At 37.1% G+C, this 24182-nt stretch overlaps 1 protein-coding gene across 13 annotated transcripts in view; it reads right to left on the bottom strand.

Annotated features, from left to right (window-relative positions):
* Positions 1-24182, bottom strand: part of OSBPL6 (oxysterol binding protein like 6) — a 218228-nt gene that overhangs the window by 97382 nt on the left and 96664 nt on the right. For 10 of the 13 annotated variants that reach the window (XM_063095497.1, XM_063095555.1, XM_063095537.1 and 7 more), the window contains one exon: positions 23627-23653. The exons of the other annotated variants lie outside the window; for them this stretch is intronic. The gene's annotated coding sequence lies outside the window, so the exon portion shown is untranslated. The remainder of the gene's footprint in view (positions 1-23626; positions 23654-24182) is intronic. 13 annotated transcript variants of the gene reach the window in all.

Genomic DNA, 24182 nt, shown 5'->3' with positions numbered 1-24182 from the left:
TTTCACTCTTACACACACACACACACACACACACACACACACACACACACACACACACACATGCTTAACTGAACACAGAGATACTGAACGAATGCAAAAGAAACATGAAACATATACACTTGCCACATATATATGTGTATTTTTAAAAAGAGAGCATAAAGAAAAAAAGATACAGTTTTCCTAAACTATAAAGAAGCATCGAAGTCCTGTGGCCTTTAAAATTACAGTAAAAAGGCAACGTAATTATGTATTTTTACAACTCAAATCATATGTGGGGAAATCACTTCTTGTACAAGTTACATGAAATCATGCCAAAGGCCTGATTTAACCCAAGAGGGAGAAATAATTCCTCACCATATTTAGATATTTATATTTGAGGTATAAGTAAAAGTCTTGTAAGGGTTTTCACTTCCTGTAGCTCATACGGTCTCTAGCTTTTTGAACATGTCTAAATTTTGTTTAATGATTTAAGACATCATTGTTCTACTTCTTTATTTGTGACTTTTCAAATGGAAATCTCTGAAAGTCAGGTTATATCAGTCAGTTCCTACTATCACAGTAATCTCTGCTAAATTATAATGTGATAAAGTCTTTATTTGAAAACTGCAATTTGAGCTAATACACTCTCTAATATATCCCTAAATTTAATAATTATATATTCTTTTCATCTAGTTTTAATTTTGTACTTGGCATGAAATTAATATTCTAGGAATATGGCCCAGCTCTCTCTTCCTGTTTTAGGTGTTGTTGGTTCTTGGGCATTCTGCAATGATTTGTTCTCAGATATGGGTCTTCAAAAAATTGTTGTCATAAAGAGAGTAGCGAATACTTCCTTTCCCTGAACAAATTATTATACTATTCTCCCAAGAAATCCTTCTTCTCTGAAATCTGCTAAAACTTTATAATTAACAAAACAAATGGCCTTTCAAAAAGTTACCAATGAGTAAAAAATAGCACATAAAAAATTCTGTTTGAGGTCAGAGTCCTAAAAAGAGAACGCCACTATCTTCCAAAAACTTTCTCTATCACGTCAGGGAAAAAAAATAATAAAAATAGCAGGCTTTTAACATGCGCTAGGCAACCCTGAACCCCAAACACTTCATATCCATTCACAGTAACTCTCTTGTTATCCACTGTGTGTAGATGAGAAAAGCAAAGCCTGGAAAGTTTATTAGTAGAGTCCTTGGTTTGCTTTCCAAAGCTATTTGACATCAAAGCCCATGCAACAAATTCTCTTATCACTCTTTTTCCTTGATTTACTAATAAATCAATGAATAAACTAAGGAATAAAACAAGTTTTTTAAAGTATGGTACATTACTAATGGCATATGCTACAAATTTATACAGGTTCTTAATCTGGGGCTCATAAATGAGTTTAGCATATTCCTCAAACACTAGAAATAATATGGAAAGTGGTGAATATACATGCATTTTATTTTCCTAGTGAGATAGTTAATAGCGCTCATCAGACTACTAAAGGACTAAAAATGTACAGCCTTGAGAGTTCATATTTCTAAAAGAATTGTTACCGGTACAGGTTTTTAAAAAAGCCATTGGCACAGAAACTGTACAATGTATTTAATACAATGAGATCACATGATATTTTATTTTGATGGGAGTATGTGCACCGACACTCTTGACAAGGCCATTTTAATACCATCACCTGGTAATTTTTTTTTAATTTCCTGTTTAATTTCTTCTTGGACCCATATGTCATTAAGTAGAATGTTATTTAATTTCCATGTATTTGTATAGTTTCCAGAGTTTCATTTGTTATTGATTTCTAATTTTAATCCATTGTGATCTGAAAAAATACATGGAATAATTCCAATTTTTTTGAATTTGTTGAGACTTGATTTGTGACCTAACGTGTGGTCTATCCTGGCGAATGTTCCATGTGCTGATGAGAAGAATGAATATTCTGAGGTTGTTGGATGGAATGTTCTGTAGATATCTGCCAAGTCCAGTTGGTCTAAGGTATTGTTTAGATCTTGTGTTTCTGTTGATTTTTTTTGCCTAATGATCTGTCCAATGTTGAAAATGAGGTGTTCAGGTCCCCCACTATTATGGTGTTAGTGTCTGTCACATTCTTTAGGTCTAATAGTGTTTGCTTCATAAATCTGGCTGCTCTGATGTTAGGTGTATATATATTTATGATTGTCATGTCTTCTATATGGATAGATCCTTTTATCATTACACAGTGGCCTTCTTTATCTCTTTTTATGGTTTTTGGTTTAAAGTCTATTTTATCTGATATCAAAATAGCTATTCCAGCTCATTTTTCATTTCTATTTCCATGGTATATCTTTTTCCATCCTTTCACTCTTAGTCTATGTGTGTCTTTACAGGTGAGGTATGTCTCTTGAAAGCAGCATATTGTTGGGATCATCTTTTTAATCCAGTCAGTCAGTCTGTCTTTTGAGTGGGGAATTTAATCCTTTTACATTTAGAGTTTTTATTGAAAGGTATTGATTTACTCCTAGCATTTTATTGATTTTTGTTTAGATGTCTTAAGTATCTTTTGTTCCCTTCTTTTTGATTTTGTTTGTCTTTTGTGTCTGTTGGTATCTTGGGGTGGTGGATAAACTATTTTTTCTTTTTATTGTTTAGCAAGGCTAACTAAGAAAGGAAGAGAGAAGACCCAAATAACAAAAATTAGAAATGAAAAAGGTGATATTACAACTGATACCTCAGAAATGCAAGGAATCATTAGAGATTACTATAAACAACTATACACCAACAAATTTGAAAATCTGGAAGAAATGGATAAATTTCTGCACACATACAAACTACCAAAACTGAGCCAAGAAGATATAGAAAGTCTGAACAGACCAATAACAATAAAAGAGATTGAAGCTGATTTCAGAAGTCTCCCAACAAAGAAAAGCCCAGGAACAGATGGGTTCACTGCAGAGTTCTACCAAACCTTAAAAGAAGAATTGATACCAATTCTCTACAAACTATTCCAAAAGATTGAAACAGAGACCATTCTCCCAAACTCATTCTATGAAGCAAACATCACCCTGATACCAAAAGCAGACAAAGATAAAACAACAACAAAAAAAATGACAGGCCATATCCTGATGAATAGATATGCAAAAATCCTCAATAAAATACTAGCTAACATAATACAGCAACACATACACAAAATTATACACCATGATCTAGTGGGATTCATCCCAAGGATGCAAGCTTGATTCAACATATGTAAATCAATAAATGAGATACACCACAACAATAAAATCAAAAACAAAAACCATATGATCATCTCTATAGATGCTGAAAAAGCAATTGACAAAATTCAACATTCATTCATGATAAAGACTCTCTACAAGTTAGGTATAGATGGAAAGTATCTCAACACAATTAAAGCTATATATGATAAGCCCACCGCCAATCTCATCCCTTAAGAATGGGAACTAGACAAGGATGCCCACTCTCACCACTCCTGTTCAACATAGTGCTGGAAGTACTAGCTAGAGCAATCAGAGAAGAGAAGGAAATAAAGGGCATCCAGACTGGAAAAGATAAAGTCAAACTGTCCCTGTTTGCAGATGATATGATCCTATATATCAAACAGCCTAAAGCTTCTACAAACAAACTCTTGGAGTTGATAAATGATTTTGGCAAAGTTGCAGGATACAAAATCAACACAAAAATCAGTAGTATTTCTATACTCCAACAGTGAACATGCAGAAAAGGAAACCAAGAAAGCTGGTCCATTTACAATAGCCACCCCCCCCAAAATAAAATAGCTAGGAATAAAGTTAACCAACGATGTGAAAAATCTCTACCAAGAGAACTACGAACCACTGTTGAGAGAAATTAAAGAGGACACAAGAAGATGGAAATCTATCCCATGCTCTTGGATCTGAAGATTTAACATTGTGAAAATGTCCACATTACCCGAAGTGATCTACAGATTCAATGCAATCCCCATCAAAATTCCAATGACATTTTTCTCAGAAATGGAAAAAACTATCCAGACATTTATATGGAATAACAAAAGACCATGAATAGCCAAAGCAATCCTGAACAAAAAAAAATAATAATAAAGCTGGAGGCATAACACTACCTGACTTTAAACTATACTACAAAGCTATAATAACCAAAACAGCATGGTACTGACATAAAACAGACACATGGATCAGTGGAATAGAATAGAGAACCCAGAAAGCAACCCATACACCTACAGCCATCTGATCTTTGACAAAAGCACCAAGTCTACACACTGGGGAAGAGACTGACTCTTCAGCAAATGGTGCTGGGAAAACTGGATATTCATATGTAGGAGAATGAAACTAGACCCGTACTTCTCACCATATAGCAAAATCAACTCAAAATGGATTAAAGAATTAAATATACGTCCTGAAACAATAAAACTCCTTAAAGAAAATATAGGGGAAACACTCCAGGAAGTAGGACTGGGGACAGACTTCATAAATATGACCCCTAAAGCACAGGTAACCAAAGGAAAAATAAACAAATGGGATTATATCAAACTAAAAAGCTTCTGCACAGGAAAAGAAATCATCAACAGAGTGAAAAAACAACCAACAGAGAGAAAGTATTTGCAAAATATACATTTAACAAAGGATTAATATCCAGCATATACAAGGAACTCAAACAACTTTACAGCAAAAAAACAAGTAACCCAATTACAAAATGGGCAAAGGAGCTGAGTAGGCATTTCTCAAAGGAAGATATACAAATGGCCAGCAGACACGTGAAAAAGTGCTCAACATCACTCAGCATTCAGGAAATGCAAATCAAAACTACTTTGAGATACCATCTTACTCCAGTTAGGATGGCTAATATCCAAAAAACTGAGAATGATAAGTGCTGATGAGGTTGTAGAGAAAAAGGAACTCTCATATCCTGTTGGTGGAACTGCAAAAAAGGTGCAGTCTTTATAATGGTTTGGAGGTTCCTCAAATAATTACAGATAGATCTACCATATGACCTAGTTATTCTACTGCTGGGAATATACCCAGAGAAATGGAAATCATCATCCCGAAGGGATACCTTTACTCCCATGTTTACTGCAGCACTATTTACAATATCCAAGAGTTGGAACCAGCCCAAATATCCATCATCAGATGAGTGGATAAGTAAACTGTGGAATATCTACACAATGGAATACTACACAGTTATAAAAAAGAATGATATACTACCATTCACAACAACATGGACGGACTTAGAGAAAACTATATTAAGTGAAACAAGTCAGGCACAGAAAGAGAAATACCACATGTTCTCAATTATTTGTGGGAGCTAGAAATAGATAAATAAATACACAAACAAACGAGGTGGCAAGGAAGAAGACACAACAATCACAATTTTTTGAACTTGTTAAGACAAGTGAACAGATATGATGGGTGTGGGGGAGGGAGGAACTGGTAAAGGGACATGAAAATCAACTACATTGTATATTGATAAAATAAAATTTTTAAAAAAAGACACAACTATCACAATTCCTTGAACTTGTTAAGACAAGTGAACAGATATGATGTAATTTGGGGGGGAGGGGAGTGAAGGAGGGGGAAAAGAGATATGGGTAAAGGGAAATGAAAATCTACTACAATGTATATTGAGAAGTTAAAATACAATAAAATAAAAATAAATTCATGTCAAGTGTGTACAAATTTTTATTAAGGCACCAAGTGACTTGAATAGCACATGTCCTGTTCTCTGGAGGAATTTCCTCTCTAAACAACCATTTCTGCACTGAGTTGAGTTGGCTAAAGCAGACAAAATGAGATAGTTTAAAAATACTTCTGTCTGAACTAACTCTTGTACATTGCTGGTGGGAATATGAAATGGGTAGCTGCTGTGGAAAATGGCATGGAACTTCTTCAAAAAATTAAAAATAGAATTACCACATGATCCAGCCATTCCACTTCTAGGTATATACACCAAAGAACTGAAAGCAGAGGCTTGAGCAGATATTGTATATCCATGTCCATAGCAGTGTTATTCACAGTAGCCAAAATGTGAAACAACCTAATTATCTATCAATGGATGAATGAATAAAGAAAACATGGTATATTCATATAATGGAATATTATTCAGCCTTAGAAAGGAAGAAAATTCTGATACATGTGACAACATGGATAAACCTTAAGGACACAATGCTAAGTGAAATAAGCCAGACACAAAAGGATAAATACTGCACGATTCCATTTATTTGAGGTACCTAGCGTAGTCAAATGTATAGAGACCGAAAGCAGAATGGTGGTTACCAGGGTCTGTGAGGAGGGGGCAATAGAGAGATAGTGTTTAATGGATACCAAGTTTCAATTTAGAAGATGAAAAAGTTCTGGAGATGGATGGTAGTGATGGATACAGAACAATGTGATGCACTTAATGCCACAGAACTATATACTTAAAAATGATTAAAATAGAAAATTTTGCGTTATATGTTTTTTACCACAAAAAAAAGTTTCTGAATTATCAGCTATAATAACTTTTATAATATTCAGGCATTAACTTTACAGTATTTTTGGTCAGATTTCATCTTCTTTATAAAATCTTTCCTAATCTATTAGCCAGAATTGTCACTCCAATCTGTATCACTTCTCATAAGTTTAAGGCATCCCAATCTGTATTATTTCTATACTTACACATACATATATTATTGAACACACACTGCACTGTGTTTATTTGACTTGATTCGGCAAGTTCCTTCAGGGCGGGGACTATGTCACTTTTATCATTGTAGTTGGAAATCATAAGCTACAAACCCCAGATTTTTTGAGCTTATTTTAATTAAGACTTTAAGCCCTCCCTTATATCTATTACATACAGTTGACTGTAGAAAACCACCCTTATATCAGTCCTTTGATTTTACTGTATTTGTCTAAATATATCCCAAAATAATCGATATGATTTGTAGATTGGAGTTTCCTGTCTGTTCAGTAGTTAACTGGAGAGAAAGACTGTACAAAGTTCAACGTTCCCAAGAGAAAATGTCTTGAATGTCCTAAAAAGAGACCCACCAGTTTGCTAATGTCACTCCAGGGGCCTGGGGCATTGATAGGTTCTATTCTCTCTGGTGCTGAGTTGCACATGAAGAACAGGGAAAAGAAGCAGCAGTGCTAATTCTTTCAAAACACTGCTGATAGGTTAGCATGGCTGCACAGAATTATGGCACCTTCCACCTACCTAATTTACTAGCCACCATCTACCTAGTTAATATATTTCTTGGTAAGGGACCTTAAGCAGAATTTTGAAAAGCTGTCGCCCCTCCAGAACAGCGAGGTTTATGCAGACCATTCCTCATACACCAGGGTGTTCACCATTCTACCTGTGTTGAGCATCAAGCATGAATGTTGGTTTTAATTATTTCTCATTCATTGTTCTGGGAGGGACGGAACAGATGACATAACTGAAGATCTACTGCCAGGCCCCAAGTTCTTCAGCCTAGTGAACTCATTTAACTGGGGTGTGGTAACCTTGGCATGTCTAGTGGCGAGCTGGAGCAGCCAACTGTTGTATCCCTCCCCAGCTCAGGCTTCTTTTCTTTTTTGGAGAGCCGATTACTAAACATTTACCAGTACAGCATTGTATCTATCTTGTGGTATTTTTCATTTTTATTTTTATACTAAAAATAAATAAATAAATAAATAAAATAAAATAAAATCCCACGGATTGCCTGGGTTTGAAACCAGTCCCAATTCTGCCATTTCCTAGCTATGAAACCTCAATTTACTTAATTTTTCCATGCTTCAGTTTCCTCATCAACAAAACAGGGACAGTAATAACTCTACTTCATGGAGTTGTGAGAAGTAAATGAAATAATCTGTGCAAAATGCTTAGTATTATCATACATCCTTTTCTAAGCCTGTCTTCCAAATTACTCTTTGAGGGGAGTCCTAGGAGTTCCAATTTTGAGACTGATTTGATCTATGACACCATTTTATTAAAAATGCTTACAAAAAAGATTTGGTAATTTTTCATTAAAAGACAAAGAGTATTTGTGGGGGAATGCATAATTTTTAAAAAACCCTACAAAACAGAAATTAATGTACAGGTTTATAGTAAGTGGAATTTGTAGTGTATCCTTATTTAAAATACAGGCTACACAGCACAAAAGAATGATCAAATATCACACTTATTAAGATTATTTTAGAGTCAAAAATACTTGAGATACTGAAAAAAGCGAAGGGGGTCCTGATGGTTTGACAAGCTATATTTGAGATCCAGGTAAAGCATCAATTGTGGTAAGTATAATTAGCAAAGAAATGGATGGCAAAAGGCCTGAGCTCCAGCCTTCCCATTTCAGTAGATCATATGATCATGTGTCTCAGGTAAGATATTAAGAGGAAAAGACTTCTGTCCCCATATTACCTCATGGGATTTTGTGGGAATTAAGAAAATAGTAGTTTAAAATACACACTCATACACACATATGGGGGTGAAACTGGAAGACTGAATACAGAATCTATTTCACTACAAAACTCCACTGAAACAAGAGTAAACAGACTTTTTCTTTCTTTTTTATTTTATTTTTTTAAGTAAAATTCCACATGGGTGGAAAGAACAGGAGACAACAGCAACAGAATTTTGGGTCTGGAAAGTAGATGTTAAAGTGGTAAAATGACATCTGAGACAGAGTGTCCTATCACAAAGACGATGAGCAGAAGCTGAAGGAATTCAAAGAAGGGTTTAAAATGTCACTTGATATTGAACTGGGATGAAAAAAAATTACTTTCCCCCAAACCCCAATCTTAGGAAATGCCAGTGGTAACTGTGTACTACAGAGGTTCTAAAAGGTGGTCTGGGATCAACATGTAACCTCGACCTTGTCCATACTCATGAATTAAAAACTCTAAGGGTGGTGCCCAGCAATTTGTATTTTAACAAGCTTGCCACGAGGCAGTAGGTGTCAGGGGTTGCCAATTGGGCCCCTTTCTTTATTGACCCAACACCAGCACCAGGGAATAGTAATATGGCATTAGACACACGGTCACTCCCATGTCATAGACCTAAAGCCTCAAAAATAAATTGTGAAGATTTTTCCACCAAAATTGGAGAAGTTTTGGAATAAGAATTTTAAGTGATAATTAAAGTATTTAGCATTTAACATTTATATATTCCTAAATGGTGTTTATACTATAAAATTATTTCTAAAAACTTTAGAAGGCTAATGTAAAATGAGTTTTTACTACAAGCATAGCACCTCCACTTACGAATAAAGAAGAAAACAAGGCAAAAAGCTCTATGAACAGGACTTCTGTTGTCTACTAATCCTTACATTTGCAAAATTTCTTTCAAATCAGATTCAGAAACAAAAAGAGATAACCAAGTCACTGTCTTTTACTAGATTAGGGGTCTGCAAACTTTTTATGTAAAGGGACAGACAGAAAATATTTTATGCTTTGTGAACCATACAATCTCTATTGCAGCTACTTAACACTACCCTTGTAGTGAAAAGCACCCATAGACAATATGCAGATAAGTAAGTATGGCCGTGTTCCAATAAAACTTTATTTACAAAAACAGGCTGCAAGCCAGACTTAGCCTATGTGCAATAGTCTGCTGACCTCTGCACTAGACTGTGAAACATCAGGATACATTCTTTGGACCAGACAATGAAGAGTACTTTCAAAGGATGTAGATTACCAAAGAACTTCCCATGGCAGGCAGGACTGTTAATCTTCATTCACTACAAGTGGCAAATCACTTTATGCAGGAGATTCTGAATTTAGCTGCTTCTTGCCAACTTCAGATTTCTCTATCTCCTCTAACATGTAAAAGAAGGTACTTTATGCTTAGGAATACAGAAATCGAAAAGTACTAATAAGACGAAGGGTAGAAAAACTTGTTTTGATTGGACTAAATGTTTACCTGTGACATGAGTTTTATTAAAAGCCCCATGAGAAAAAGATTTGCTAAATTCCACCTGAAGGATAACACCCTAAACAGTCCAAAGGTATTTCAGAAAAATGTATGAACTTCTTAAAAAGGATCTTGAAAATTGCTAAGAGAGTACATTTTAGGTATTCTCACCACAAAAACTGGTAAGTATATAAGGTAATGCATATGTTAATTAGCTTGATTCAGCCATTCCACAACATACACATATTCCAAAGCAACATGTTGTACACTATCAATATACACAATTTTTATCTGTCAACTAAAAACAAATTCTAGAAGTATTAAAAATAAAAATAGTTGTGATGACCAAAACTAATTGAATCGACTAGGAGAACAGAATTCTAAAATACTAAATCTCTCTTCTAATGCTAATATTTTTTCTCAAAATCTCATCCTACGTTCCAGAGGCTATCTGTTCTAAACATCAAATGCAACTATCTATTCTTCAAATGAGAAGTTAGCTCATGAATCTCTTAAAATATTTGAGAGTAGTTTAATTTTGCCTTTTAAAAAACTTTTTCAATCAGTATTTGGCTAGTTTTTAGAAATCTGGCATCATGGATTATTTCGTAATGATGATTGTCCCTCTCACTTTCCTTCTGACTTTGAAACAAAATCTGCAGAATATTTCTATTCAAATTTACTTCTTCATTCTAAAAACATCTGGCTACTCAAGTTTTACCTCCCATCTTAATTAGGTTTAAAATTGTTACAACCCATGATTATAGGGTAACCATAGTTGTGGAATAAACCAGTGCATTTATTCTAAGTGTAAGATACCTAGTGGAACAGTAAAACAAAATAGTTGAAATATAAACTGAATCAGAAAATCTAGGACATGCAGTCAATGTGCACCTGCTGATTGCTAATAATTCTTTGATTTCCTTAAGACTTCATTATTATTTGCTGTTTGAATAAAATACTCAAAGGGTTTTTATTTATTTATTTATTTATTTTTAATTTTATTTTGTCAATATACATTGTGGCTGATTATTGTTGCCTCTCACCAAAACCTCCCTCCCTTCCCCCTCCCCCCACCCCCTCAACAATGTCCTTTCTGTTTGCTTGTCGTATCAACTTCAAGTAATTGTGGTTGTTATATCTTCTCCCCCTCCCCCCGTTTTTTTTTTTTTTTTTTGTGTGTGTGTGTGTGTGTGTGTGTGAATTATATATTAATTTTTAGCTCCCACCAATAAGTGAGAACATGTGGTATTTCTCTTTCTGTGCCTGATTTGTTTCACTTAATATAATTCTCTCAAGGTCCATCCATGTTGTTGCAAATGGCAGTATTTCATTCGTTTTTATAGCTGAGTAGTATTCCATTGTGTAGATGTACCACATTTTCCGTATCCACTCATCTGATGATGGACATTTGGGCTGGTTCCAACTCTTTGCTATTGTAAAGAGTGCTGCGATGAACATTGGGGAACAGGTATACCTTCGACTTGATGATTTCCATTCCTCTGGGTATATTCCCAACAGTGGGACAGCTGGATCGTACAGTAGATCTATCTGCAATTGTTTGAGGAACCTCCATACCATTTTCCATAGAGGCTGCACCATTTTGCAGTCCCACCAATAAAGTATGAGAGTTCCTTTTTCTCCACAACCTCGCCAGCTTTTATCGTTCAGACTCTTTTGGATTTTTGCCATCCTAACTGGGGTTAGATGGTATCTCAGTGTGGTTTTGATTTGCATTTCCCGGATGCTGAGTGATGTTGAGCATTTTTTCATATGTCTGTTGGCCATTTGTATATCTTCCTTAGAGAAATGCCTACTTAGCTCTTTTGCCCATGTTTCAACTGGGTTGCTTGTTTTTTTCTTGTAAAGTTGTTTGAGTTCCTTATATATTCTGGATATTAATCCTTTGTCAGATGTATATTTTGCAAATATTTTCTCCCACTCTGTTGGTTGTCTTTTAACTCTGTTAATTGTTTCTTTTGCAGTGCAGAAGCTTTTTAGTTTGATATAATCCCATTTGTTTATTTTTCCTTCGGTTGCCTGTGCTTTTGGGGTCGTATTCATGAAGTCTGTGTCCAGTCCTATTTCATGAAGTGTTTCTCCTATGTTTTCTTTAAGAAGTTTTATTGTTTCAGGGTGTATATTTAAATCCCTAATCCATTTTGAGTTGATTTTAGTATATGGTGAGAGGTATGGATCTAGTTTCATTCTCCTGCATATGGATATCCAGTTATCCAAGCACCATTTGCTGAAGAGGCAGTCCCTTCCCCAGTGTGTAGACTTGGTGTCTTTGTCAAAGATCAGATGGCAGTAAGTGTGTGGGTTGATTTCTGGATTCTCTATTCTATTCCATTGGTCAGTGTGTCTGTTTTTATGCCAGTACCATACTGTTTTGGTTATTATAGCTTTGTAGTATAGCTTAAAGTCAGGTAGTGTTATGCCTCCAGCTTTATTTTTTTTGCTCAGCATTGCTTTGGCTATGCGTGGTCTTTTACTATTCCATATAAATGTCTGGATAGTTCTTTCCATTTCTGACAAAAATGTCTTGGAATTTTGATGGGGATTGCATTGAATTTGTATATCACTTTGGGTACTATGGACATTTTCACTATGTTGATTCTTCCAATCCAAGAGCATGGGATATCTTTCCATCTTCTTGTATCCTCTCTAATTTCTCTCAGCAGTGGTTTGTAGTTCTCATTATAGAGATTTTTCACCTCCTTGGTTAACTCAATTCCTAAGTATTTTATTTTTTTGGTGGCTATTGTAAATGGGCAGGCTTTCTTGATTTCTCTTTCTGCATGTTCACTATTGGAGAAAAGAAATGCTACTGATTTTTGTGTGTTGATTTTGTATCCTGCTACTGTGCTGAAATCATTTATCAATTCCAACAGTTTTTTGTAGAGGCTTTAGGGTGTTCGATATATAGGATCATGTCATCTGCAAACAGGGACAGTTTGACTTCCTCTTTTCCAATCTGGATGCCCTTTATTTCCTTCTCTTCTCTGATTGCTCTGGCTAGTACTTCCAACACTATGTTGAATAGGAGTGGTGAGAGTGGGCATCCTTGTCTAGTTCCTGTTCTTAAAGGAAAAGCTTTCACCTTTTCCTCATTCAGGATGATATTGGCTGTGGGTTTGTCATATATGGCTTTAATTATGTTGAGATACTTTCCCTCTATACCTAACTTATAGAGGGTCTTTGTCATGAATGAGTGCTGAACTTTATCAAATGCTTTTTCGGCATCTATAGAGATGATCATATGGTCCTTGTGTTTGAGTTTATTAATATGGTGTATCACATTTATTGATTTCCATATGTTGAACCAACTTTGCATCCCTGGGATGAATCCCACTTGCTCATGGTGAATAATTTTACATATGTGTTGCTGTATTCTGTTTGCTAGTATTTTAGTGAGGATTTTTGCATCTATATTCATCAAGGATATTGGCCTGTAGTTTTCTTTTTTGGTTATATCTTTACCTGGTTTTGGTATCAGGATGATGTTTGCTTGATAGAATGAGTTTGGGAGCTTTGCATCTGTTTCAATCTTTTGGAATAGTTTGTAAAGAATCGGTGTCAATTCCTCTTTGAATGTTTGGTAAAATTCTGCTGTGAATCCATCTGGTCCTGGGCTTTTCTTTGTTGGGAGCCTTCTGATAACAGCTTCAATCTCCTTTATTGTTATTGGTCTGTTCAAATTTTCTACGTCTTCATGGTTCAGTTTTGGGAGCTTGTGTGTGTCCAGAAATTTATCCATTTCCTCCAGATTTTCAAATTTGTTGGCGTATAGTTGTTTATAGTAGTCTCGAATGATTCCTTGTATTTCAGATGAATCAGTTGTAATATCGCCTTTTTCATTTCTAATTTTTGTTATTTGAGTCTTCTCTCTTCTTTTTTTTTGTTAGCCTTGCTAATGGTTTGTCAATTTTATTTATCTTTTCAAAAAACCAACTTTTTGATTCATTGATCTCTTGAATTGTTTTTTGGTTTCAATTTCATTCAGTTCTGCTCTGATCTTAATGATTTCTTTCCGTCTGCTAACTTTAGGTTTGGATTGTTCTTGTTTTTCTAGTTCTTTAAGGTGAAGTGTTAGGTTGTTCACTTGCCATCTTTCCATTCTTCTGAGGTGAGCATTTAATGCAATAAATTTCCCCCTTAATACTGCTTTTGCAGTATCCCACAGGTTTTGGTATGATGTATCATTATTTTCATTAGTTTCAATAAATTTTTTGATTTCCTGCTTGATTTCTTCTTGGACCCATATGTCATTAAGTAGAATGCTGTTTAGTTTCCATGTGTTTGTATAGTTTCCAGAGTTTCGTTTGTTATTGATTTCTAGTTTTAATCCATTGTGGTCTGAGAAAATACATGGGATAATTCCAATTTTTTGAATTTATTGAGACTTGATTTGTGACCTAATATGTGAACTATCCTGGAGAATGATCCATGTGCTGATGAGAAGAATGAATATTCTGAGGTTGTTGGATGGAATGTTCTGTAGATATCTGCCAATTCCAATTGGTCTAGAGTCTTGTTTAGATCTTGTGTTTCTGTGCTGATTCTTTGCCTAGATGATCTGTCTAATATTGACAGTGGGGTGTTCAGGTCCCCTGCTATTATGGTATTATTGTCTATTTCCTTCTTTAGGTCTAATAGAGTTTGTTTCATAAATCTGGCTGCTCCAACATTGGGTGCGTACATGTTTATGATTGTTATGTCTTCTTGATGGATCAGTCCTTTTATCATTAAGTAGTGTCCCTCATTGTCTCTTTTTATGGTTTTTAGTTTAAAGTCTATTTTGTCAGATATAAGAATAGCTACTCCACCTCGTTTTTCTTTACTGTTTGCATGGTAAATCTTTTTCCATCCTTTCACTCTTAGTCTGTGTGAATCTTTATGGGTGAGGTGGGTCTCTTGTAGGCAGCATATAGTTGGGTCCTGCTTTTTGATCCAGTCAGCCAGTCTGTGTCTTTGATTGGGGAATTTAAGCCTTTTACATTAAGAGTTGTTATTGAAAGCTGTTGATTTATTCCTAGCATTTTATTGGTTGTTTGGTTGTCTTAGGTGTCTTTTGTTCCTTGCTTTCTGATTTGCTGTTTGGTTTCTGTGTTTGTTGGTTCCTTAGGTTGTAGACAGTGTTTTTGTTTGTTTGTTTTCTGTTCCTGAATGCTATTTTTATTATACTAGTGGGTTTTGATTTTTCTTGGGTTTTTGTGGCAGTGGCAGTTATTTTTCAGGAACGAAACCCAGTACTCCCTTGAGGATTTCTTTTTTTTTTTTTTTTTTTTTTTTTTTTTAAATTTTATTTTGTCAATATACATTGTAGCTGATTAATGCTCCCCATCACCAAAACCTCCCTCCCTTCTCCCTCCCCCCTCCCCCCCAACCATGTCCTTTCTGTTTGTTTGTTGTATCAACTTCAAATAATTGTGGTTGTTATATCTTCTTCCCCCCCCCCCCGGTTTGTGTGTGTAAGTGTGTATGTGTGTGTGTGAATTTATATATTAATTTTTAGCTCCCACCAATAAGTGAGAACATGTGGTATTTCTCTTTCTGTGCCTGACTTGTTTCACTTAATATAATTCTCTCGAGGTCCATCCATGTTGTTGCAAATGGCAGTATTTCATTCGTTTTTATAGCTGAGTAGTATTCCATTGTGTAGATGTACCACATTTTCCGTATCCACTCATCTGATGATGGGCATTTGGGCTGGTTCCAACTCTTGGCTATTGTAAAGAGTGCTGCGATGAACATTGGGGAACAGGTATACCTTCGACTTGATGATTTCCATTCCTCTGGGTATATTCCCAACAGTGGGATGGCTGGGTCGTATGGTAGATCTATTTGCAATTGTTTAAGGAACCTCCATACCATTTTCCATAGAGGCTGCACCATTTTGCAGTCCCACCAACAATGTATGAGAGTTCCTTTTTCTCCGCAGCCTCGCCAGCATTTATCGTTCATAGTCTTTAGGATTTTAGCCATCCTAACTGGGGTTAGATGGTATCTCAATGTGGTTTTGATTTGCATTTCCCGGATGCTGAGTGATGTTGAGCATTTTTTCATATGTCTGTTGGCCATTTGGATATCTTCCTTAGAGAAATGCCTACTTAGCTCTTTTGCCCATTTTTTAATTGGGTTGCTTGTTTTTTTCTTGTAAAGTTGTTTGAGTTCCTTATATATTCTGGATATTAATCCTTTGTCAGATGTATATTTTGCAAATATTTTCTCCCACTCTGTTGGTTGTCTTTTAACTCTTTTAATTGTTTCTTTTGCCGTGCAGAAGCTTTTTAGTTTGATATAATCCCATTTGTTTATTTTTCCTTTAGTTGCCCGTGCTTTTGGGGTCGTATTCATGAAGTCTGTGCCCAGTCCTATTTCCTGAAGTGTTTCCCCTATATTTTCTTTAAGAAGTTTTATTGTCTCAGGGTGTATATTTAAATCCTTAATCCATTTTGAGTTGATTTTAGTATACGGTGAGAGGTATGGATCTAGTTTCATTCTCCTGCATATCGATATCCAGTTATCCCAGCACCACTTGCTGAAGAGGCAGTCCCTTCCCCAGTGAATAGGCTTGGTGCCTTTGTCAAAGATCAGATGGCAGTAAGTGTGAGGGTTGATTTCTGGATTCTCTATTCTATTCCATTGGTCAGTGTGTCTGTTTTTATGCCAGTACCATACTGTTTTGGTTATTATAGCTTTGTAGTATAGCTTAAAGTCAGGTAGTGTTATGCCTCCAGCTTTATTTTTTTTGCTGAGCATTGCTTTGGCTATGCGTGGTCTTTTATTGTTCCATATAAATGTCTGAATAGTTTTTTCCATTTCTGAGAAAAATGTCTTTGGAATTTTGATGGGGATTGCATTGAATTTGTATATCACTTTGGGTAGTATGGACATTTTCACTATGTTGATTCTTCCAATCCAAGAGCATGGAATATCTTTCCATCTTCTTGTATCCTCTCTAATTTCTCTCAGCAGTGGTTTGTAGTTCTCATTATAGAGATTTTTCACCTCCTTGGTTAACTCAATTCCTAAGTATTTTATTGTTTTGGTGGCTATTGTAAATGGGCAGGCTTTCTTGATTTCTCCTTCTGCATGTTCACTATTGGAGAAAAGAAATGCTACTGATTTTTGTGTGTTGATTTTGTATCCTGCTACTGTGCTGAAATCATTTATCAATTCCAACAGTTTTTTTGTAGAGGTTTTAGGCTGTTCGATATATAGGATCATGTCATCTGCAAACAGGGACAGTTTGACTTCATCTTTTCCAATCTGGATGCCCTTTATTTCCTTCTCTTCTCTGATTGCTCTGGCTAGTACTTCCAACACTATGTTGAATAGGAGTGGTGAGAGTGGGCATCCTTGTCTAGTGCCTGTTCTTAAAGGAAAAGCTTTCAGCTTTTCCCCATTCAGGATGATATTGGCAGTGGGTTTGGCATATATGGCTTTAATTATGTTGAGATACTTTCCCTCTATACCTAACTTATAGAGGGTCTTTGTCATGAATGAGTGCTGAACTTTATCAAATGCTTTTTCAGCATCTATAGAGATGATCATATGGTCCTTGTGTTTGAGTTTATTAATATGGTGTATCACATTTATTGATTTGCGTATGTTGAACCAACCTTGCATCCCTGGGATGAATCCCACTTGATCGTGATGAATAATTTTTCGTATGTGTTGCTGTATTCTGTTTGCTAGTATTTTAGTGAGGATTTTTGCATCTATATTCATCAAGGATATCGGCCTGTAGTTTTCTTTTTTGGTTATATCTTTACCTGGTTTTGGTATCAGGATGATGTTTGCTTCATAGAATGAGTTTGGGAGATTTGCGTCCGTTTCAATCTTTTGGAATAGTTTGTAAAGAATCGGTGTCAATTCCTGTTTGAATGTTTGGTAAAATTCTGCTGTGAATCCATCTGGTCCTGGGCTTTTCTTTGTTGGGAGCCTTCTGATAACAGCTTCAATCTCCTTTATTGTTATTGGTCTGTTCAAATTTTCTACGTCTTCACGGTTCAGTTTTGGGAGCTTGTGTGTGTCCAGAAATTTATCCATTTCCTCCAGATTTTCAAATTTGTTGGTGTATAGTTGTTTATAGTAGTCTCGAATGATTCCTTGTATTTCAGATGAATCAGTTGTAATATCGCCTTTTTCATTTCTAATTTTTGTTATTTGAGTCTTCTCTCTTCTTTTTTTTGTTAGCCATGCTAATGGTTTGTCAATTTTATTTATCTTTTCAAAAAACCAACTTTTTGATTCGTTGATCTTTTGAATTGTTTTTTGGTTTTCAATTTCATTCAGTTCTGCTCTGATCTTAATGATTTCTTTCCGTCTGCTAACTTTAGGATTGGATTGTTCTTGTTTTTCTAGTTCTTTAAGGTGAAGTGTTAGGTTGTTCACTTGCCATCTTTCCATTCTTCTGAAGTGAGCGTTTAATGCAATAAATTTTCCCCTCAATACTGCTTTTGCAGTATCCCACAGGTTTTGGTATGATGTATCATTGTTTTCATTAGTTTCAATAAACTTTTTGATTTCCTGCTTGATTTCTTCTTGGACCCATATGTCATTAAGTAGAATGCTGTTTAATTTCCATGTGTTTGTATAGTTTCCAGAGTTTTGTTTGTTATTAATTTCTAGTTTTAATCCATTGTGGTCTGAGAAGATACATGGGATAATTCCAATTTTTTTGAATTTATTGAGACTTGATTTGTGACCTAATATGTGGTCTATCTTGGAGAATGATCCATGTGCTGATGAGAAGAATGAATATTCTGAGGTTGTTGGGTGGAATGTTCTGTAGATATCTGCCAATTCCAATTGGTCTAGAGTCTTGTTTAGATCTTGTGTTTCTCTACTGATTCTTTGCCTAGATGATCTGTCTAATATTGACAGTGGAGTGTTCAGGTCCCCTGCTATTATGGTATTAGTGTCTATTTCCTTCTTTAGGTCTAATAGAGTTTGTTTTATAAATCTGGCTGCTCCAACATTGGGTGCGTACATATTTATGATTGTTATGTCTTCTTGATGGATCAGTCCTTTTATCATTAAGTAGTGTCCCTCATTGTCTCTTTTTATGGTTTTTAGTTTAAAGTCTATTTTGTCAGATATAAGAATAGCCACTCCAGCTCGTTTTTCTTTTCTGTTTGCATGGTAAATCTTTTTCCATCCTTTCACTCTTAGTCTGTGTGAATCTTTATGGGTGAGGTGGGTCTCTTGTAGGCAGCATATAGTTGGGTCCTGCTTTTTGATCCAGTCAGCCAGTCTGTGTCTTTTAATTGGGGAATTTAAGCCTTTAACATTAAGAGTTGTTATTGAAAGGTGTTGATTTATTCTTAGCATTTTATTGGTTGTTTGGTTGTCTTAGGTGTCTTTTGTTCCTTGCTTTCTGATTTACTGTTTGGTTTCTTTGTTTGTTGGTTCCTTAGGTTGTAGATAGTGTTTTTGTTTGCTTGTTTTCTCTTCATGAATGTCATTTTTATTGTACTAGCGGGTTTAGATTTTTCTTAGGTTTTTATGGCAGTGGTAGTTATTTTTCAGGAACCAAACCCAGTACTCCCTTGAGGATTTCTTGTAAGGGTGGTCTTGTGGTAGTGAACTCCCGCAGTTTTTGTTTGTCTGAGAAATATACTATTTGCCCTTCATTTCGGAAGGATAGCCTTGCAGGGTAGAGTATTCTTGGCTGGCAATCTTTGTCTTTTAGTATTTTGAATATATCATCCCATTCCTTTCTAGCTTTTAGAGTTTGTGATGAAAAGTCTGATGTTAGCCTGATTGGGGCTCCCTTATAGGTGATTTGACGCTTCTCTCTTGCAGCTTTTAAGATTCTCTCTTTGTCTCTGAGTTTTGCCAATTTGACTATAACATGTCTTGGAGAAGGCCTTTTTGGGTTGAATACGTTTGGAGATCGTTGAGCTTCCTGGATCTGAAGATCTGTGATTTTTCCTACACCTGGGAAATTTACTGCCACTATTTTGTGGAAAATGTTTTCAATGGAATCTCCATTTTCCTCCCCTTCTGGAATACCCATGACTCGGATATTTGATCGCTTAAGGTTGTCTGATATCTCTCTCAGATTTTCTTCAATGTCTTTGATTCTTTTTTCTTTCTTTTTGTCTGCTTGTGTTATTTCAAACAGCCCATCTTCAAGTTCAGAGGTTCTCTCTTCAACTTCAACAAGCCTGCTGGTTAAACTCTCCGTTGTGTTTTTTATTTCGCTGAATAACTTCTTCAGTTCAGCAAGTTCTGCTACATTTTTTTTCAGGACATTGATTTCCTTGTACATTTCCTCTTTCAGGTCCTGTATACTTTTCCTCATTTCATCATGATGTCTAGACGAGTTTTCTTGTATCTCATTCAGTTTCCTTAGAATTATCACTCGAAATTCCTTGTCAGTCATTTCAAGGGCTTCTTGTTCTATAGGATCTAGAGTTTGAGATTTATTAACTTTTGGTGGTGTACTTTCTTGATTTTTTGTATTTCTGGTATCTTTTTTTTGATGTTTATTCATTGTGGCAGCAGGTTTCACAGTCCACCGGTTTGAGACTGTTGACTAAGATGTTGCTGTGGTTGCCAATTTCGTATGGGTACCTCCGTGACTGCTCAGTTGGCCTCTAGTGCCTTGTGTGTATGGTTGCTTCGGGTCTTGGGCCTCTCTGGGGAGCCACCTCTCTGGTCAGCTTGGACTCTGCTGGGCTGCTGGGTCACATACCACAGGGTGTGTGATCTCTGCTGAGCTTTCACTTCCCGTGCAGGACTTCTCCCTGTTCCGTGTGCTCTGGCCCGGGCTGTTGGATCGTGCAGTGGCGACCCCACAGGATGTGTGGTTTCTGTCGAGTCTCCGCCTCCCTGGCCGCACGTCTCCCCACTCTGTGCACACTGTGCTGGGCTGGGACGCGTCTTCTGCAACCCTTGTCTATCAGCTGGGCCTTCATGACCCTGCTCGGCACCGCCTCTCCCAGGAAGTCTACCAGGTTTCTGCTAGGCACAGACGACCGGTCGCTCTGGGTGCCTTTGTAGCACTATGTAGATCTTTCTCGGGACTTATCACCTTCCTCCTGGTATCGCGGTTATTTGTGTACTTGTCTTATCTCCCACACCAGAGCTTGAGCTCCTCGGGGGAGGAGCCCGCAGTACACGGTTCACCTTTGTATCCCCCTGGCACGGACCGAGTCCGGTGCCCACCTGCAGTCAGCTCTCCGGCAGGTTCAAGCGGACTTGGGAACTCTCCTACCACACTATTCCTAACCAGAAATTGGTTAGGTGTTTTTCCGAGCTGGTGGCCACAGAGATGGTATCTGCCTCCCAGTAACAGGAAGTTTACCGGGGGCCGGAGTCCAGGGTGTGGTGGCGTGACAGTCGGCCCCGCCCGTACGTCCTTGCCCTCCCGACGCTGGCCGGGGACGCCCCACACCACCAACCCCACCAGAGGACGGTGGAGGGAGTGGGAGGGGAGGCCGGCCCGCAGGCCCCGGGAAGCCCCGTGCCGGGGCAAGCAAGCGGGAAGGCTCAGTGAGGAGCCGAGCCGGGCGAGGAGGACAGGCTTGGCTGAGCCAGGCCGGAGCTGCCACCACCTGAGAAAATGGAGGCAGCCCCGGGGCGGTGAGTGACCCGGTGATGCAGGCGGAAGCCGGGTGGGCATCAGCCCCCCGAGCAGGGCCGGGTCGGGGGTCACTCAGAGGGCTGTGCCAGGTCGGGCGCTCACTCTCTGCCTCTGGTTTGTCGCCTTCCCTGTTCTCGGTTCCCGCCGCCTTGGGATGCTCACTTGGTCCCGCGGCACGGCTCGGGCGCTCCCAGGATTCTTCTTTTATGCCGGTCTGAAACCTCGAATCATGAATAGGGCAGCTGGCTGCCTTCAGCGCAGCCCCAGCCTCCGGGATCCTGTCTGCATCCACAGCAGCCCTGGCGCTGTGTTCCCTGTTTCGAGACTCGCTTTTGCAGCTAAGAAACAGTTCTTTTCCTGCTCCATACTTCAAAGCTGTTGCCTGTAAATGAGGCAGCCTCTCCTGCCAAGGGCAAAGTGGCGGTCAGCCCCCACGACAGGCCACCAGCAGCGGTCCTCCCTTAAGAGATGGCAAGAGGAAGGTCCACAAGTTTCCCGGCTGCCTATGGCCCAGTGGCCGCCTTTTCCACCTCAGGTACTCCGCGCCAACCGCCGCAGCCACCCATCTTGAAACCGCCCTACTCAAAGGGTTTTTTAAAAAAGACTAAGAACTCATTACCTAGTCCTGGATCCTGAAGAACTTCACTTTTTTTTTTCCGGAAAGTTTTATAATTTTACATTTAAATCTAGGACCTATTTTGAATTAAATTTGTATAAAGTTTAGATTGTGGTTCATTCTTTTGTCTATGGATGTCCAATTACTAGAGCACCATTTGTTGTAAAGGTGATACTCCTTTCATTGAATTGCTTTTTTACGTTTGTCAAAAATCAGTTGGGCATTAAAAAAGGAAAAAGGTAAAATAACGTTACTTGTAAGTTTTGTTAGATTGCAGAAATTTATGAAGTTAAAATGAAGCATTAAAAAAAGGGCAGAATTTGTCTAGTCCAAAAATGAGCAATGGGACAAAAGTCTAGAATGTAAGAGTATTCAAGTAATGGGGTCTCCACACCCATTACTGTCCCTGCAGCCCCTTCCTGCATAAGTGTGGCTTCTTCATCCTTGCAAAGCTAAGCAACACTGTACTTGATTTAGTACACATTTTGGTATTTCTTCATTAGTGTTTCTCTTTTAAATGTTTTATTTTGGAATAATTTTAGATTTGCAGAAAAGTTACAAAGATGCTACAGAGAGTTTACTTTTACCTAAGATTTCCTCTTGTTTTCATCAGTTTTTTCGAAGCTGACAAAACTATTTTAATCTTAAAGTTTAACTGTTTATAATACCAGTTTAAAAAAATAGACATTTGGAAATACATTCAAATGACAAATCCGTAGTTATTATTTAAACAAACTCTTTAGTACTTTCAAATTTAGTACACTAAACATGAAAATTTAGTCAGCAATTCACCCTTCAGTTCCCAGCTCAAGTGTCACCTCAGAATAAGAAATAGGTACATACCCTGTCACTTTCTAGCACAGTATTCTTTTCATTTCCTTCATATCACTTGTCTCAATCCATAGTTATATTATTTGTGTACTGGCTTACTGTCTATCCCGAGACTTCGCCTGTCTTGCTTCCTGCTCTCCTTGTTATAATCTCAGGGCCCAGAATAATACCTGGTGGATATTGAGTAGATATTTAGTCGACTTTGCTGTATAAATGAATGAATGAGTGAATGGATGAATAAATGCCTACATGAATAAGTGAACACTTTAGACACAGCAGGGATGATGTAAGACACATGATAAAAGCACCTCTATGTAGATGACTGTTAGTTCTGACATTTCAAACCTTTAAATGTTTAACACTGGCCATATGCAGTTGAAGTTTTGGGGAGTGTGTGCGTTAGTCCATCATCTTTTTAGTCACTTCTTACAGGGACAAAGTTTAGAATTGTTGCTTTGAAAGCCAATCCTTTCAAAGTAGATCTGTATTGTTGGTTCATAGTATTTTCTGGCATTTTTTCATTAGATGTGCAAAGTCAATAAAGTAAAATTTTGAATCACCTCAAAGTTAGAGTAATTAAAATATTAATCATTCTTCCATGTATAAAATCATATTTGAAAAAATATTACATGCCAAATTTATGACAGTTTGGGAACAAGACATTGTGAGGTGACAGGTTAAAAGTTTAAAAGACTAAAAGGGGAATGATGCAGCTCTCTTTCCCTCCCATTGCCTACCTCTGAGATCCAGGTTCAAAGAATTAGCTGGTTGAAGGAAAAAGACAGGAAGAATGGATGAATAAACAGATGGCTAGAAGTAAATAAGGAGAGACTAACTGTTCCCATATTTTCTGTGAACACTTACATTCTCTCAGGGTCAAATATTACAAAATGTGTCCAAAAATCAAAGCACTTGATCACTTGACCATAGGAAAAAAAAAAATCATTCCAAAATAAGTACCATAAAATATCTATTTGTCAAACAAAAATAAGTAAGCAGATAAAAAGACCGGGACACCTTTAGGATCCCTGCATCATTTACAGTGTTAATCTTTCTTTTGTTTCTGAACCTGCATTATAATGAAGGGGGGACACTAATAAATGCATTCAACACAGCAGCAACTGATCTGTCATCCAAAGAATACAATAATCCCACTGTCACTCCTGGAAAATCTCCTGAATGTGATTCAATAAGTTGCAAATAAGTCAAATTATCTGGTGAACTAAAGATTTAAGAGACTGAATCTCACTGCCAAGAAACATATCAACATTAATACTAAAAATAGAGTTGAGG

The sequence above is a fragment of the Cynocephalus volans genome, chromosome 1 (genome assembly GCF_027409185.1).
Source record: "Cynocephalus volans isolate mCynVol1 chromosome 1, mCynVol1.pri, whole genome shotgun sequence".
Classification (NCBI taxonomy): Eukaryota; Metazoa; Chordata; class Mammalia; order Dermoptera; family Cynocephalidae; genus Cynocephalus; species Cynocephalus volans.
Note: the sequence above shows the minus strand (reverse complement) of the source record. Positions and strands in the feature narration are given on the sequence as shown.